General features: G+C 39.6%; 5 non-coding genes across 5 annotated transcripts; all 5 read right to left on the bottom strand.

Moving 5' to 3' along the window:
- Window positions 1-805: 805 nt before the first annotated feature.
- TRNAM-CAU (transfer RNA methionine (anticodon CAU)) lies at window positions 806-878 on the bottom strand. Its single transcript has one exon. It is a non-coding gene; the product is annotated as a tRNA-Met (tRNA).
- A 651-nt stretch (window positions 879-1529) lies between these two features.
- On the bottom strand, window positions 1530-1602 carry TRNAM-CAU (transfer RNA methionine (anticodon CAU)). The gene has a single exon. It is a non-coding gene; the product is annotated as a tRNA-Met (tRNA).
- Window positions 1603-2977: 1375 nt separating this feature from the next.
- On the bottom strand, window positions 2978-3050 carry TRNAM-CAU (transfer RNA methionine (anticodon CAU)). Its single transcript has one exon. It is a non-coding gene; the product is annotated as a tRNA-Met (tRNA).
- Window positions 3051-3701: 651 nt separating this feature from the next.
- Window positions 3702-3774, bottom strand: TRNAM-CAU (transfer RNA methionine (anticodon CAU)). Its single transcript has one exon. It is a non-coding gene; the product is annotated as a tRNA-Met (tRNA).
- A 651-nt stretch (window positions 3775-4425) lies between these two features.
- On the bottom strand, window positions 4426-4498 carry TRNAM-CAU (transfer RNA methionine (anticodon CAU)). The gene has a single exon. It is a non-coding gene; the product is annotated as a tRNA-Met (tRNA).
- Window positions 4499-17686: the final 13188 nt, after the last annotated feature.

Raw genomic sequence — 17686 nt, forward strand, 5'->3', positions numbered from 1 at the left:
TTCCTCATATATTAAAAACGTTTCGGCAGAAAAACCCGATTTCCTGCATGAATGGAGGAAGACAAAAACTCACTGAACAGTGCCTCGTGTGAGGATCAAACTCACGACCTTCAGATTATGAGACTGACACGCTTCCTACTGCGCTAACGAGGCAACCACCAGATGTTTGTAGACAAGCTCAAAGCGGCAAAATGAAAAAATATATATAAATTTTCTTTAATCCCACTTTTTCTTAGTCCATGACTCATTTTACTTAGTAACTGCTTCCATATGGTCTAGCGGTTAGGATTCCTGGTTTTCACCCAGGTGGCCTGGGTTCGACTCCCGGTATGGGAAAGAACCTTTCACTAGTCTTGCACTTTCAAAGGTTGAGTGTTATAGGATAAAAGTGCTCTATGTGGCCATAAATTCTAACTTATCTTTGTTTACCCATTCCTCCTCTTTTCACCAGATCCTATTTGAGCTTGAAACTCAAATAATTCCTATTGTTCCCTTCTCACTCCAAGTCAAAAAACCCCTTTATCCTGTCAGTTTGGCTAATTTTCCTTTTTTTAATGAACTAGTTTCGCCAATAAATAAGAAACCATCAGACTATTTCACCCAATCTGATTGGGACTTTGCTTTAATATTGTTTATTTTTAGGCAAGATCCTATTTTGGATTTAAAGCTCAAATCATTCCCATCTCTTCTACTCACTCAAAAATGACAAGGAAATCAACAACACTTTCCTCATATATTAAAAACGTTTCGGCAGAAAAAACAGATTTCCTGCATGAATGGAGGAAGACAAAAACTCACTGAACAGTGCCTCGTGTGAGGATCGAACTCACGACCTTCAGATTATGAGACTGACACGCTTCCTACTGCGCTAACGAGGCAACCACCAGATGTTTGTAGACAAGCTCAAAGCGGCAAAATGAAAAAATATATATAAATTTTCTTTAATCCCACTTTTTCTTAGTCCATGACTCATTTTACTTAGTAACTGCTTCCATATGGTCTAGCGGTTAGGATTCCTGGTTTTCACCCAGGTGGCCTGGGTTCGACTCCCGGTATGGGAAAGAACCTTTCACTAGTCTTGCACTTTCAAAGGTTGAGCGTTATAGGATAAAAGTGCTCTTTGTGGCCATAAATTCTAACTTATCTTTGTTTACCCATTCCTCCTCTTTTCACCAGATCCTATTTGAGCTTGAAACTCAAATAATTCCTATTGTTCCCTTCTCACTCCAAGTCAACAACCCCTTTATCCTGTCAGTTTGGCTAATTTTCCTTTTTTTAATGAACTAGTTTCGCCAATAAATAAGAAACCATCAGACTATTTCACCCAATCTGATTGGGACTTTGCTTTAATATTGTTTATTTTTAGGCAAGATCCTATTTTGGATTTAAAGCTCAAATCATTCCCATCTCTTCTACTCACTCAAAAATGACAAGGAAATCAACAACACTTTCCTCATATATTAAAAACGTTTCGGCAGAAAAACCAGATTTCCTGCATGAATGGAGGAAGACAAAAACTCACTGAACAGTGCCTCGTGTGAGGATCGAACTCACGACCTTCAGATTATGAGACTGACACGCTTCCTACTGCGCTAACGAGGCAACCACCAGATGTTTGTAGACAAGCTCAAAGCGGCAAAATGAAAAAATATATATACATTTTCTTTATTCCCACTTTTTCTTAGTCCATGACTCATTATACTTAATAACTGCTCCCAAATGGTCTAGCGGTTAGGATTCCTGGTTTTCACCCAGGTGGCCTGGGTTCGACTCCTGGTATGGGAAAGAACCTTTCACTAGCCTTGCACTTTCAAAGGTTGAGCGTTATAGGATAAAAGTGCTCTTTGTGGCCATAAATTCTAACTTATCTTTGTTTACCCATTCCTCCTCTTTTCACCAGATCCTATTTGAGCTTGAAACTCAAATAATTCCTATTGTTCCCTTCTCACTCCAAGTCAACAACCCCTTTATCCTGTCAGTTTGGCTAATTTTCCTTTTTTTAATGAACTAGTTTCGCCAATAAATAAGAAACCATCAGACTATTTCACCCAATCTGATTGGGACTTTGCTTTAATATTGTTTATTTTTAGGCAAGATCCTATTTTGGATTTAAAGCTCAAATCATTCCCATCTCTTCTACTCACTCAAAAATGACAAGGAAATCAACAACACTTTCCTCATATATTAAAAACGTTTCGGCAGAAAAAACAGATTTCCTGCATGAATGGAGGAAGACAAAAACTCACTGAACAGTGCCTCGTGTGAGGATCAAACTCACGACCTTCAGATTATGAGACTGACACGCTTCCTACTGCGCTAACGAGGCAACCACCAGATGTTTGTAGACAAGCTCAAAGCGGCAAAATGAAAAAATATATATACATTTTCTTTATTCCCACTTTTTCTTAGTCCATGACTCATTATACTTAATAACTGCTCCCAAATGGTCTAGCGGTTAGGATTCCTGGTTTTCACCCAGGTGGCCTGGGTTTGACTCCCGGTATGGGAAAGAACCTTTCACTAGTCTTGCACTTTCAAAGGTTGAGCGTTATAGGATAAAAGTGCTCTTTGTGGCCATAAATTCTAACTTATCTTTGTTTACCCATTCCTCCTCTTTTCACCAGATCCTATTTGAGCTTGAAACTCAAATAATTCCTATTGTTCCCTTCTCACTCCAAGTCAACAACCCCTTTATCCTGTCAGTTTGGCTAATTTTCCTTTTTTTAATGAACTAGTTTCGCCAATAAATAAGAAACCATCAGACTATTTCACCCAATCTGATTGGGACTTTGCTTTAATATTGTTTATTTTTAGGCAAGATCCTATTTTGGATTTAAAGCTCAAATCATTCCCATCTCTTCTACTCACTCAAAAATGACAAGGAAATCAACAACACTTTCCTCATATATTAAAAACGTTTCGGCAGAAAAACCAGATTTCCTGCATGAATGGAGGAAGACAAAAACTCACTGAACAGTGCCTCGTGTGAGGATCGAACTCACGACCTTCAGATTATGAGACTGACACGCTTCCTACTGCGCTAACGAGGCAACCACCAGATGTTTGTAGACAAGCTCAAAGCGGCAAAATGAAAAAATATATATACATTTTCTTTATTCCCACTTTTTCTTAGTCCATGACTCATTATACTTAATAACTGCTCCCATATGGTCTAGCGGTTAGGATTCCTGGTTTTCACCCAGGTGGCCTGGGTTCGACTCCTGGTATGGGAAAGAACCTTTCACTAGTCTTGCACTTTCAAAGGTTGAGCGTTATAGGATAAAAGTGCTCTTTGTGGCCATAAATTCTAACTTATCTTTGTTTACCCATTCCTCCTCTTTTCACCAGATCCTATTTGAGCTTGAAACTCAAATAATTCCTATTGTTCCCTTCTCACTCCAAGTCAACAACCCCTTTATCCTGTCAGTTTGGCTAATTTTCCTTTTTTTAATGAACTAGTTTCGCTAATAAATAAGAAACCATCAGACTATTTCACCCAATCTGATTGGGACTTTGCTTTAATATTGTTTATTTTTAGGCAAGATCCTATTTTGGATTTAAAGCTCAAATCATTCCCATCTCTTCTACTCACTCAAAAATGACAAGGAAATCAACAACACTTTCCTCATATATTAAAAACGTTTCGGCAGAAAAACCAGATTTCCTGCATGAATGGAGGAAGACAAAAACTCACTGAACAGTGCCTCGTGTGAGGATCGAACTCACGACCTTCAGATTATGAGACTGACACGCTTCCTACTGCGCTAACGAGGCAACCACCAGATGTTTGTAGACAAGCTCAAAGCGGCAAAATGAAAAAATATATATACATTTTCTTTATTCCCACTTTTTCTTAGTCCATGACTCATTATACTTAATAACTGCTCCCATATGGTCTAGCGGTTAGGATTCCTGGTTTTCACCCAGGTGGCCTGGGTTTGACTCCCGGTATGGGAAAGAACCTTTCACTAGTCTTGCACTTTCAAAGGTTGAGCGTTATAGGAGAAAAGTGCTCTTTGTGGCCATAAATTCTAACTTATCTTTGTTTACCCATTCCTCCTCTTTTCACCAGATCCTATTTGAGCTTGAAACTCAAATAATTCCTATTGTTCCCTTCTCACTCCAAGTCAACAACCCCTTTATCCTGTCAGTTTGGCTAATTTTCCTTTTTTTAATGAACTAGTTTCGCCAATAAATAAGAAACCCTCAGACTATTTCACCCAATCTGATTGGGACTTTGCTTTAATATTGTTTCTTTTTAGGCAAAATCCTATTTTGGATTTAAAGCTCAAATCATTCCCATCTCTTCTACTCACTCAAAAATGACAAGGAAATCAACAACACTTTCCTCATATATTAAAAACGTTTCGGCAGAAAAACCCGATTTCCTGCATGAATGGAGGAAGACAAAAACTCACTGAACAGTGCCTCGTGTGAGGATCGAACTCACGACCTTCAGATTATGAGACTGACACGCTTCCTACTGCGCTAACGAGGCAACCACCAGATGTTTGTAGACAAGCTCAAAGCGGCAAAATGAAAAAATATATATAAATTTTCTTTATTCCCACTTTTTCTTAGTCCATGACTCATTTTACTTAATAACTGCTTCCATATGGTCTAGCGGTTAGGATTCCTGGTTTTCACCCAGGTGGCCTGTGTTCGACTCCCGGTATTGGAAATAACCTTTTACTAGTCTTGCATTTTCAAAGGTTGAGCGTTATAGGATAAAAGTGCTCTTTGTGGCCATAAATTCTAACTTATCTTTGTTTACCCATTCCTCCTCTTTTCACCAGATCCTATTTGAGCTTGAAAACTCAAATAATTCCTATTGTTCCCTTCTCACTCCAAGTCAACAACCCCTTTATCCTGTCAGTTTGGCTAATTTTCCTTTTTATAATGAACTAGTTTCGCCAATAAATAAGAAACCATCAGACTATTTCACCCAATCTGATTGGGACTTTGCTTTAATATTGTTTCTTTTTAGGCAAGATCCTATTTTGGATTTAAAGCTCAAATCATTCCCATCTCTTCTACTCACTCAAAAATGACAAGGAAATCAACAACACTTTCCTCATATATTAACCCCTTAAGGACGCAGCCTAGTTTGGGCCTTAAGGCTCAGAGCCCATTTTTCAAATCTGACATATTTCACTTTATGTGGTAATAACGTCGGAATGCTTAAACCTACCCAAGCGATTCTGAGATTTTTTTCTCGTGACACTTTGGGCTTCATGTTCGTGGTAAAATTTGGTCGATATATTCAGTCTTTATTTGTGAAAAATTGCAAAATTTAGAGAAAATTTACAAAAAATAGCATTTTTCAGAATTTAAATGCATCTGCTTGAAAAACATACGGTTATACCACCCAAAATAGTTACTAGTTCACATTTCCCATATGTCTACTTTAGATTGGCATCGTTTTTTGAACATTCTTTTATTTTTCTTGGACGTTACAAGGCTTAGAACATAAACAGCAATTTCTCATATTCTTAAGAAAATTTCAAAAGCCTTTTTTTGAAGGTACCAGTTCAGTTCTGAAGTGGATTTGAGGGGCCTATGTATTAGAAACCCCCATAAAACACCCCATTTTAAAAACTAGACCCCTCAAAGAATTCAAAACAGCATATAGAAAGTTTTTTAACCCTTCAGGCATTTCACAGGATTTAAAGCAAAGTGGAAATGAAATTTGAAAATTTCATTTTTTCTGCTGAATTTCAATTTTATTCAATTTTTTTCTGTAACAGAGAAGGTTTTACCAGATAAATACTACAAAATATGTATTATCCAGATTCTGCAGTTTTTAGAAATGTCTCACATGTGCCTCTAGTGCGCTCGTGGACTAAAACACAAGCCCCAGAAGCAAAGAAGCACCTAGTGCATTTTGAGGCCTCTTTTTTATTAGAATATATTTTAGGCAGAATGCCAGGTTTGAAGAGGTGTTGAGGTATCAAAACAATGGAAACCCACCAGAAGTGACCCCATTTTGGAAATTACACCCCTCAAGGAATTCATTTATGGTTTTTGTTATTATTTTGACCGCACAGTTTTTTCACAGCACCTATTTGAATTGGGCTGTGAAATGAAAAAAATGATATTTTTTCCAATAAGATGTAATTTTTGATCAAAATTTCTTATTTTCACAGGGAACAACATACCCAATTTTGTTGCCCAATTTGTCCTTAGTGCGGCAATACTCCATTTGTGGTGATAAACTGCCGTTTGGGCCCATGGGAGGGCTCAGAAGGAAAGGAGCGCTATGTGTTGGTTGGAGTCCAGATTTTGCTGGATTGGTTTTCGGGTGCCATGTTGCATTTGCAGAGCCCCAGAGGTATCAAAGCAATGGAAACCCACCAGAAGTGACCCCATTTTGGAAACTACACCCCTCAAGGAATTCATTTATGGTTTTTGTTATCATTTTGACCGCACAGTTTTTTCACAGCACCTATTTGAATTGGGCTGTGAAATGAAAAAAATTATATTTTTTCCAATAAGATGTCATTTTTGATCAAAATTTCTTATTTTCACAGGGAGCAACATACCCCATTTTGTTGCCCAATTTGTCCTTAGTACGGCAATACCCCATTTGTGGTGATAAACTGCCGTTTGGGCCCATGGGAGGGCTCAGAAGGAAAGGAGCGCTATGTGTTGGTTGGAGTCCAGATTTTGCTGGATTGGTTTTCGGGTGCCATGTCGCATTTGCAGAGCCCCAGAGGTATCAAAGCAATGGAAACCCACCAGAAGTGACCGCATTTTGGAAACTACACCCCTCAAGGAATTCATTTATGGTTTTTGTTATCATTTTGACCGCACAGTTTTTTCACAGCACCTATTTGAATTGGGCTGTGAAATGAAAAAAATGATATTTTTTCCAATAAGATGTCATTTTTGATCAAAATTTCTTATTTTCACAAGGAACAACATACCCCATTTTGTTGCCCAATTTGTCCTTAGTGCGGCAATACCCCATTTGTGGTGATAAACTGCCGTTTGGGTCCATGGGAGGGCTCAGAAGGAAAGGACCACCATTTGGCCTACTGGAGCTTTTCTGGTGCTAAGTCATGTGTGCAGAAGCCCCTGAGGTACCAGTACAGTTGAAACCCCCGAGAAGTGACCACATTTTAAAAACTACACCCCTTAAGACATTCATCTAGAGGTGTAGTGAGCATTTTGACCCCACAGGTATTGTGTAAAAGATAATGCACAGCAGATGGTGCAGTGTGAGATTTGCAATTTTATATATATATATGCCATTTCAGTGTCCAATATATTGTGCCCAGCATGCGCCACCGGAGATATACACCCCTTAAATTGTAATGTGGGTTCTCCTGGGTACGGTAATACCCTACATGTGGCTGTTATCAGCTGCCTGGGCATACGGCAGGGCTCAGAAGGGAAAGATGAGGGGGGTAAGCTGTGCGGAGTGCATCAGGGTAAATTAAAAATCAAGGGATGTATGATACATTTTAAAACAATCTTTTATACAGAGCCCTGGTTTTTCGGGACACGTTTCACATTGGTATATTGTGTTCTTCCTTATCCCCCTCTTATAGCAGACTCTGCACCTCTTTTGACTCTTTCCCTTTCCACCGGTTTGGGGAACTTCTCCTGGAAAGTGTTGCCCTGGTACGATGCGTGTGGCCTCGCTTCCAGAAGTACTGGGTGCCCCCCCTTCCTGGTCCCTAAAGATTAGATCTTGAAATTCCAGGAAAGTTCCCCTCTGGCCTGCACATCGACGTAGCACGTACGCATTGTACAAAGCCATCTGTATGATGTGCCCGGCCAGCTTCTTATACCACACCGCATGGCGCTGTAGGGCTTCAGGACTTGATTTGACAAGTCCATCCCTCCCATGTACCTATTGTAGTCCAGGATGCAGTCTGGTTTGGGGGTGGCCTTTCCTTCATATATCCTAAATCTGTAGGTATACCCTGATGCACTCTCGCACAGCTTATACATCTTCACGCCATACCTTGCCCTCTTACCCGGCAGGTACTCGCGGAATTGAACCCTCCCTTTAAAATGTAACAGGGACTCATCAATAGAAAAACACTTCTCGGGGGTGTATGCTTGGGAAAACCGGGCACTGAAACGGTCTAATAGGGGTCTCCGTTTATACAAACGGTCAAAACTGGGGTCATCTCGGGGTGGGCACGGCTCATTATCAGTATAATGTAAGAAGCAAAGTATTGCCTCATTTATTTATTTTTTTAGGTTCCAGTTCAGTTCTGAAGTTGCTTTGAGGGGCCCATATATTAGAAACCCCTATCAAACACCCCATTTTAGAAACTAGACCCTTCAAAGTATTCACAACAGCATTTATAAAGTTTATGAACCCTTTAGGTGTTTCACAGAAATTTAGAGCAAAGTAGAGGTGAAATTTACTTTTTTTTTTTTGTCAGAAAATCCTCTTTATACCATTTTTTTTATAACACAAAAGGTTTTATCAGAGAAACGCAACTTAATACGTATTGCCCAGATTCTGCAGTTTAGAGAAATATCCCACATGTGGCCCTAGTGCGGTAATGGACTGAAGCACCGGCTTCCGAAGCAAAGGCGCACCTAGTGGATTTTGAGGCCTCTTTTTTATTAGGCACCATGTCCGGTTTGAAGAGGTCTTGTGGTGCCAAAACATTGGAAACCCCCCAAAAGTGACCCCAATTTGGAAACTAGACCCCTTAAGGAATCCACTGTAGTTTTCTTGGGGTGCATGCAGCTTTTTGATCAGTTTTTATTCTATTTTTAGGTGGCGTGGTGACTAAAAAACAGCAATTCTACTATTGTTTTTTTATTCTTTTTTTTTTACTGCGTGCACCGTGCGCTATAAATGACATATTCACTTTAATCTGCGGGGCGATACGATTACGGCGATACCAGATGTTTATAGTTTTTTTTTATGTCTTATGGCGTTTGCACAATAAAATACGTTTTATAAACAATCATTCACTTTTTGTGTTACCTTATTCTAAGAGCCAGAACGTTTTTATTTTTCAATCAATAAAGCCGTGCAAGGACTTATTTTTTGCGTAACGAACTGTAGTTTCGATCAGCACCATTTTTCGGTACATGCGACTTTTTGATCTCTTTTTATTCCATTTTTTGGGAGGTGAAGTGACCAAACAATTGTGATTGTGGTACGGTTTATTAATATTTTTTTTTACGGCGTTCACCGTGCGGGATAAATAACAAAATAATTTTGTAGTTCAGGCCGTTACGCACGCGGCAATACCAATTATGTATAGTTTATTTGTTTGTTTATATATTTTTATTAATAATAAATGAGTGATAAGTGAAAAAGTGGGACTTTTACTTTTATTACTTTTAAAACTTTTATTTTCTTATTTTTACACATCTTTTTTGTAACTTTTTTTTTACTTTATTACTTTGTCCCACTAGGGGACATGAGGGCAGGAGGCCCTGATCGCTATTCTAATACACTGCACTACATGCGTAGTGCAGTGTATTAGAACTGTCAGCTACTCACTGACAGCAAGCATAGTGGGTCCTGACGTTGTCAGGACCCACTAGGCTTCCGTCTATGGCATAGCCGGACGCCATTGTTTGGTGTCCGGTTGCCATAGTCACCATTGCCGGCCGCTATCGTGTAGCAGGCCGGCGATGGCGGATTAACCCCTAAGAAGCCGCGATCGCTATTGAACGCGGCTTCTGAGGGGTTAATCGGCGGGGGAGCTCCGCGATCGGTCCCGGCACATTGAGCAGTGATAGTCTGCTGTCGAAAACAGCAGCTATCACAGCTCAGGAACGCGCCCCGCGCGAACGGCGCCGTGTTTACTCCATGACCTACTATTAGGTCACTGAGCGCGAACGCTACAGTTAGCATGACCTAATAGTAGGTCATGGAGCGTTAAGGGGTTAAAAACTTTTCGGCAGAAAAACCAGATTTCCTGCATGAATGGAGGAAGACAAGAACTCACTGAACAGTGCCTCGTGTGAGGATCGAACTCACGACCTTCAGATTATTAGACTGACACGCTTCCTACTGCGCTAACGAGGCAACCACCAGATGTTTGTAGACAAGCTCAAAGCGGCAAAATGAAAAAATATATATAAATTTTCTTTATTCCCACTTTTTCTTAGTCCATGACTAATTTTACTTAATAACTGCTTCCATATGGTCTAGCGGTTAGGATTCCTGGTTTTCACCCAGGTGGCCTGGGTTCGACTCCTGGTATGGGAAATAACCTTTTACTAGTCTTGCATTTTCAAAGGTTGAGCGTTATAGGATAAAAGTGCTCTTTGTGGCCATAAATTCTAACTTATCTTTGTTTACCCATTCCTCCTCTTTTCACCAGATCCTATTTGAGCTTGAAAACTCAAATAATTCCTATTGTTCCCTTCTCACTCCAAGTCAACAACCCCTTTATCCTGTCAGTTTGGCTAATTTTCCTTTTTTTAATGAACTAGTTTCGCCAATAAATAAGAAACCATCAGACTATTTCACCCAATCTGATTGGGACTTTGCTTTAATATTGTTTCTTTTTAGGCAAGATCCTATTTTGGATTTAAAGCTCAAATCATTCCCATCTCTTCTACTCACTCAAAAATGACAAGGAAATCAACAACACTTTCCTCATATATTAAAAACGTTTCGGCAGAAAAACCCGATTTCCTGCATGAATGGAGGAAGACAAAAACTCACTGAACAGTGCCTCGTGTGAGGATCGAACTCACGACCTTCAGATTATTAGACTGACACGCTTCCTACTGCGCTAACGAGGCAACCACCAGATGTTTGTAGACAAGCTCAAAGCGGCAAAATGAAAAAATATATATAAATTTTCTTTATTCCCACTTTTTCTTAGTCCATGACTCATTTTACTTAATAACTTCTTCCATATGGTCTAGCGGTTAGGATTCCTGGTTTTCACCCAGATGGCCTGTGTTCGACTCCCGGTATGGGAAATAACCTTTTACTAGTCTTGCATTTTCAAAGGTTGAGCGTTATAGGATAAAAGTGCTCTTTGTGGCCATAAATTCTAACTTATCTTTGTTTACCCATTCCTCCTCTTTTCACCAGATCCTATTTGAGCTTGAAAACTCAAATAATTCCTATTGTTCCCTTCTCACTCCAAGTCAACAACCCCTTTATCCTGTCAGTTTGGCTAATTTTCCTTTTTATAATGAACTAGTTTCGCCAATAAATAAGAAACCATCAGACTATTTCACCCAATCTGATTGGGACTTTGCTTTAATATTGTTTCTTTTTAGGCAAGATCCTATTTTGGATTTAAAGCTCAAATCATTCCCATCTCTTCTACTCACTCAAAAATGACAAGGAAATCAACAACACTTTCCTCATATATTAAAAACGTTTCGGCAGAAAAACCCGATTTCCTGCATGAATGGAGGAAGACAAAAACTCACTGAACAGTGCCTCGTGTGAGGATCGAACTCACGACCTTCAGATTATTAGACTGACACGCTTCCTACTGCGCTAACGAGGCAACCACCAGATGTTTGTAAACAAGCTCAAAGCGGCAAAATGAAAAAAAAATATATATATTTTCTTTATTCCCACTTTTTCTTAGTCCATGACTCATTTTACTTAATAACTGCTCCCATATGGTCTAGCGGTTAGGATTCCTGGTTTTCACCCATGTTGCCTGGGTTTGACTCCCGGTATGGGAAAAAACCTTTTACTAGTCTTGCACTTTCAAAGGTTGAGCGTTATAGGATAAAAGTGCTCTTTGTGGCCATAAATTCTAACTTATCTATGTTTACCCATTCCTCCTCTTTTCACCAGATCCTATTTGAGCTTGAAAACTCAAATAATTCCTATTGTTCCCTTCTCACTCCAAGTCAACAACCCCTTTATCCTGTCAGTTTGGCTAATTTTCCTTTTTATAATGAACTAGTTTCGCCAATAAATAAGAAACCATCAGACTATTTCACCCAATCTGATTGGGACTTTGCTTTAATATTGTTTCTTTTTAGGCAAGATCCTATTTTGGATTTAAAGCTCAAATCATTCCCATCTCTTCTACTCACTCAAAAATGACAAGGAAATCAACAACACTTTCCTCATATATTAAAAACGTTTCGGCAGAAAAACCCGATTTCCTGCATGAATGGAGGAAGACAAAAACTCACTGAACAGTGCCTCGTGTGAGGATCGAACTCACGACCTTCAGATTATTAGACTGACACGCTTTCTACTGCGCTAACGAGGCAACCACCAGATGTTTGTAGACAAGCTCAAAGCGGCAAAATGAAAAAATATATATAAATTTTCTTTATTCCCACGTTTTCTTAGTCCATGACTCATTTTACTTAATAACCGCTTCCATATGGTCTAGCGGTTAGGATTCCTGGTTTTCACCCAGGTGACCTGGGTTCGACTCCCGGTATGGGAAATAACCTTTTACTAGTCTTGCATTTTCAAAGGTTGAGCGTTATAGGATAAAAGTGCTCTTTGTGGCCATAAATTCTAACTTATCTTTGTTTACCCATTCCTCCTCTTTTCACCAGATCCTATTTGAGCTTGAAAACTCAAATAATTCCTATTGTTCCCTTCTCACTCCAAGTCAACAACCCCTTTATCCTGTCAGTTTGGCTAATTTTCCTTTTTTAATGAACTAGTTTCGCCAATAAATAAGAAACCATCAGACTATTTCACCCAATCTGATTGGGACTTTGCTTTAATATTGTTTCTTTTTAGGCAAAATCCTATTTTGGATTTAAAGCTCAAATCATTCCCATCTCTTCTACTCACTCAAAAATGACAAGGAAATCAACAACACTTTCCTCATAATGCATCAGAATTTAAATGCATCTGCTTGAAAAACATACGGTTATACCACCCAAAATAGTTACTAGTTCACATTTCCCATATGTCTACTTTAGATTGGCATCGTTTTTTGAACATTCTTTTATTTTTCTTGGACGTTACAAGGCTTAGAACATAAACAGCAATTTCTCATATTCTTAAGAAAATTTCAAAAGCCTTTTTTTGAAGGTACCAGTTCAGTTCTGAAGTGGATTTGAGGGGCCTATGTATTAGAAACCCCCATAAAACACCCCATTTTAAAAACTAGACCCCTCAAAGAATTCAAAACAGCATATAGAAAGTTTTTTAACCCTTCAGGCATTTCACAGGATTTAAAGCAAAGTGGAAATGAAATTTGCAAATTTCATTTTTTCTGCTGAATTTCAATTTTATTCAATTTTTTTCGGTAACAGAGAAGGTTTTACCAGAGAAATACTACAAAATATGTATTATCCAGATTCTGCAGTTTTTAGAAATGTCCCACATGTGCCTCTAGTGCGCTCGTGGACTAAAACACAAGCCCCAGAAGCAAAGAAGCACCTAGTGCATTTTGAGGCCTCTTTTTTATTAGAATATATTTTAGGCAGAATGCCAGGTTTGAAGAGGTGTTGAGGTATCAAAACAATGGAAACCCACCAGAAGTGACCCCATTTTGGAAATTACACCCCTCAAGGAATTCATTTATGGTTTTTGTTATTATTTTGACCGCACAGTTTTTTCACAGCACCTCTTTGAATTGGGCTGTGAAATGAAAAAAATGATATTTTTTCCAATAAGATGTCATTTTTGATCAAAATTTCTTATTTTCACAAGGAACAACATACCCCATTTTGTTGCCCAATTTGTCCTTAGTGCGGCAATACCCCATTTGTGGTGATAAACTGCCGTTTGGGCCCATGGGAGGGCTCAGAAGGAAAGGAGCGCTATGTGTTGGTTGGAGTCCAGATTTTGCTGGATTGGTTTTCGGGTGCCATGTTGCATTTGCAGAGCCCCAGAGGTATCAAAGCAATGGAAACCCACCCGAAGTGACCCCATTTTGGAAACTACACCCCTCAAGGAATTCATTTATTTTTTTTGTTATCATTTTGACCGCACAGTTTTTTCACAGCACCTATTTGAATTGGGCTGTGAAATGAAAAAAATTATATTTTTTCCAATAAGATGTCATTTTTGATCAAAATTTCTTATTTTCACAGGGAGCAACATACCCCATTTTGTTGCCCAATTTGTCCTTAGTGCGGCAATACTCCATTTGTGGTGATAAACTGCCGTTTGGGCCCATGGGAGGGCTCAGAAGGAAAGGAGCGCTATGTGTTGGTTGGAGTCCAGATTTTGCTGGATTGGTTTTCGGGTGCCATGTCGCATTTGCAGAGCCCCAGAGGTATCAAAGCAATGGAAACCCACCCGAAGTGACCCCATTTTGGAAACTACACCCCTCAAGGAATTCATTTATTTTTTTTGTTATCATTTTGACCGCACAGTTTTTTCACAGCACCTATTTGAATTGGGCTGTGAAATGAAAAAAATGATATTTTTTCCAATAAGATGTCATTTTTGATCAAAATTTCTTATTTTCACAAGGAACAACATACCCCATTTTGTTGCCCAATTTGTCCTTAGTGCGGCAATACCCCATTTGTGGTGATAAACTGCCGTTTGGGTCCATGGGAGGGCTCAGAAGGAAAGGACCACCATTTGGCCTACTGGAGCTTTTCTGGTGCTAAGTCATGTGTGCAGAAGCCCCTGAGGTACCAGTACAGTTGAAACCCCCGAGAAGTGACCACATTTTAAAAACTACACCCCTTAAGACATTCATCTAGAGGTGTAGTGAGCATTTTGACCCCACAGGTATTGTGTAAAAGATAATGCGCAGCAGATGGTGCAGTGTGAGATTTGCAATTTTATATATATATATGCCATTTCAGTGTCCAATATATTGTGCCCAGCATGCGCCACCGGAGATATACACCCCTTAAATTGTAATGTGGGTTCTCCTGGGTACGGTAATACCCTACATGTGGCTGTTATCAGCTGCCTGGGCATACGGCAGGGCTCAGAAGGGAAAGATGAGGGGGGTAAGCTGTGCGGAGTGCATCAGGGTAAATTAAAAATCAAGGGATGTATGATACATTTTAAAACAATCTTTTATACAGAGCCCTGGTTTTTCGGGACACGTTTCACATTGGTATATTGTGTTCTTCCTTATCCCCCTCTTATAGCAGACTCTGCACCTCTTTTGACTCTTTCCCTTTCCACCGGTTTGGGGAACTTCTCCTGGAAAGTGTTGCCCTGGTACGATGCGTGTGGCCTCGCTTCCAGAAGTACTGGGTGCCCCCCCTTCCTGGTCCCTAAAGATTAGATCTTGAAATTCCAGGAAAGTTCCCCTCTGGCCTGCACATCGACGTAGCACGTACGCATTGTACAAAGCCATCTGTATGATGTGCCCGGCCAGCTTCTTATACCACACCGCATGGCGCTGTAGGGCTTCAGGACTTGATTTGACAAGTCCATCCCTCCCATGTACCTATTGTAGTCCAGGATGCAGTCTGGTTTGGGGGTGGCCTTTCCTTCATATATCCTAAATCTGTAGGTATACCCTGATGCACTCTCGCACAGCTTATACATCTTCACGCCATACCTTGCCCTCTTACCCGGCAGGTACTCGCGGAATTGAACCCTCCCTTTAAAATGTAACAGGGACTCATCAATAGAAAAACACTTCTCGGGGGTGTATGCTTGGGAAAACCGGGCACTGAAACGGTCTAATAGGGGTCTCCGTTTATACAAACGGTCAAAACTGGGGTCATCTCGGGGTGGGCACGGCTCATTATCAGTATAATGTAAGAAGCAAAGTATTGCCTCATTTATTTATTTTTTTAGGTTCCAGTTCAGTTCTGAAGTTGCTTTGAGGGGCCCATATATTAGAAACCCCTATCAAACACCCCATTTTAGAAACTAGACCCCTCAAAGTATTCACAACAGCATTTATAAAGTTTATGAACCCTTTAGGTGTTTCACAGAAATTTAGAGCAAAGTAGAGGTGAAATTTACTTTTTTTTTTTTGTCAGAAAATCCTCTTTATACCATTTTTTTTATAACACAAAAGGTTTTATCAGAGAAACGCAACTTAATACGTATTGCCCAGATTCTGCAGTTTAGAGAAATATCCCACATGTGGCCCTAGTGCGGTAATGGACTGAAGCACCGGCTTCCGAAGCAAAGGCGCACCTAGTGGATTTTGAGGCCTCTTTTTTATTAGGCACCATGTCCGGTTTGAAGAGGTCTTGTGGTGCCAAAACATTGGAAACCCCCCAAAAGTGACCCCAATTTGGAAACTAGACCCCTTAAGGAATCCACTGTAGTTTTCTTGGGGTGCATGCAGCTTTTTGATCAGTTTTTATTCTATTTTTAGGTGGCGTGGTGACTAAAAAACAGCAATTCTACTATTGTTTTTTTATTCTTTTTTTTTTACTGCGTGCACCGTGCGCTATAAATGACATATTCACTTTAATCTGCGGGGCGATACGATTACGGCGATACCAGATGTTTATAGTTTTTTTTTATGTCTTATGGCGTTTGCACAATAAAATACGTTTTATAAACAATCATTCACTTTTTGTGTTACCTTATTCTAAGAGCCAGAACGTTTTTATTTTTCAATCAATAAAGCCGTGCAAGGACTTATTTTTTGCGTAACGAACTGTAGTTTCGATCAGCACCATTTTTCGGTACATGCGACTTTTTGATCTCTTTTTATTCCATTTTTTGGGAGGTGAAGTGACCAAACAATTGTGATTGTGGTACGGTTTATTAATATTTTTTTTTACGGCGTTCACCGTGCGGGATAAATAACAAAATAATTTTGTAGTTCAGGCCGTTACGCACGCGGCGATACCAATTATGTATAGTTTATTTGTTTGTTTATATATTTTTATTAATAATAAATGAGTGATAAGTGAAAAAGTGGGACTTTTACTTTTATTACTTTTAAAACTTTTATTTTCTTATTTTTACACATCTTTTTTGTAACTTTTTTTTTACTTTATTACTTTGTCCCACTAGGGGACATGAGGGCAGGAGGCCCTGATCGCTATTCTAATACACTGAACAGTGCCTCGCGTGAGGATCGAACTCAGTTTTTTCACAGCACCTATTTGAATTGGGCTGTGAAATGAAAAAAATGATATTTTTTCCAATAAGATGTCATTTTTGATCAAAATTTCTTATTTTCACAAGGAACAACATACCCCATTTTGTTGCCCAATTTGTCCTTAGTGCGGCAATACCCCATTTGTGGTGATAAACTGCCGTTTGGGTCCATGGGAGGGCTCAGAAGGAAAGGACCACCATTTGGCCTACTGGAGCTTTTCTGGTGCTAAGTCATGTGTGCAGAAGCCCCTGAGGTACCAGTACAGTTGAAACCCCCGAGAAGTGACCACATTTTAAAAACTACACCCCTTAAGACATTCATCTAGAGGTGTAGTGAGCATTTTGACCCCACAGGTATTGTGTAAAAGATAATGTGCAGCAGATGGTGCAGTGTGAGATTTGCAATTTTATATATATATATGCCATTTCAGTGTCCAATATATTGTGCCCAGCATGCGCCACCGGAGATATACACCCCTTAAATTGTAATGTGGGTTCTCCTGGGTATGGTAATACCCTACATGTGGCTGTTATCAGCTGCCTGGGCATACGGCAGGGCTCAGAAGGGAAAGATGAGGGGGGTAAGCTGTGCGGAGTGCATCAGGGTAAATTAAAAATCAAGGGATGTATGATACATTTTAAAACAATCTTTTATACAGAGCCCTGGTTTTTCGGGACACGTTTTACATTGGTATATTGTGTTCTTCCTTATCCCCCTCTTATAGCAGACTCTGCACCTCTTTTGACTCT

The sequence above is a fragment of the Rhinoderma darwinii genome, chromosome 3 (genome assembly GCF_050947455.1).
Source record: "Rhinoderma darwinii isolate aRhiDar2 chromosome 3, aRhiDar2.hap1, whole genome shotgun sequence".
Classification (NCBI taxonomy): Eukaryota; Metazoa; Chordata; class Amphibia; order Anura; family Rhinodermatidae; genus Rhinoderma; species Rhinoderma darwinii.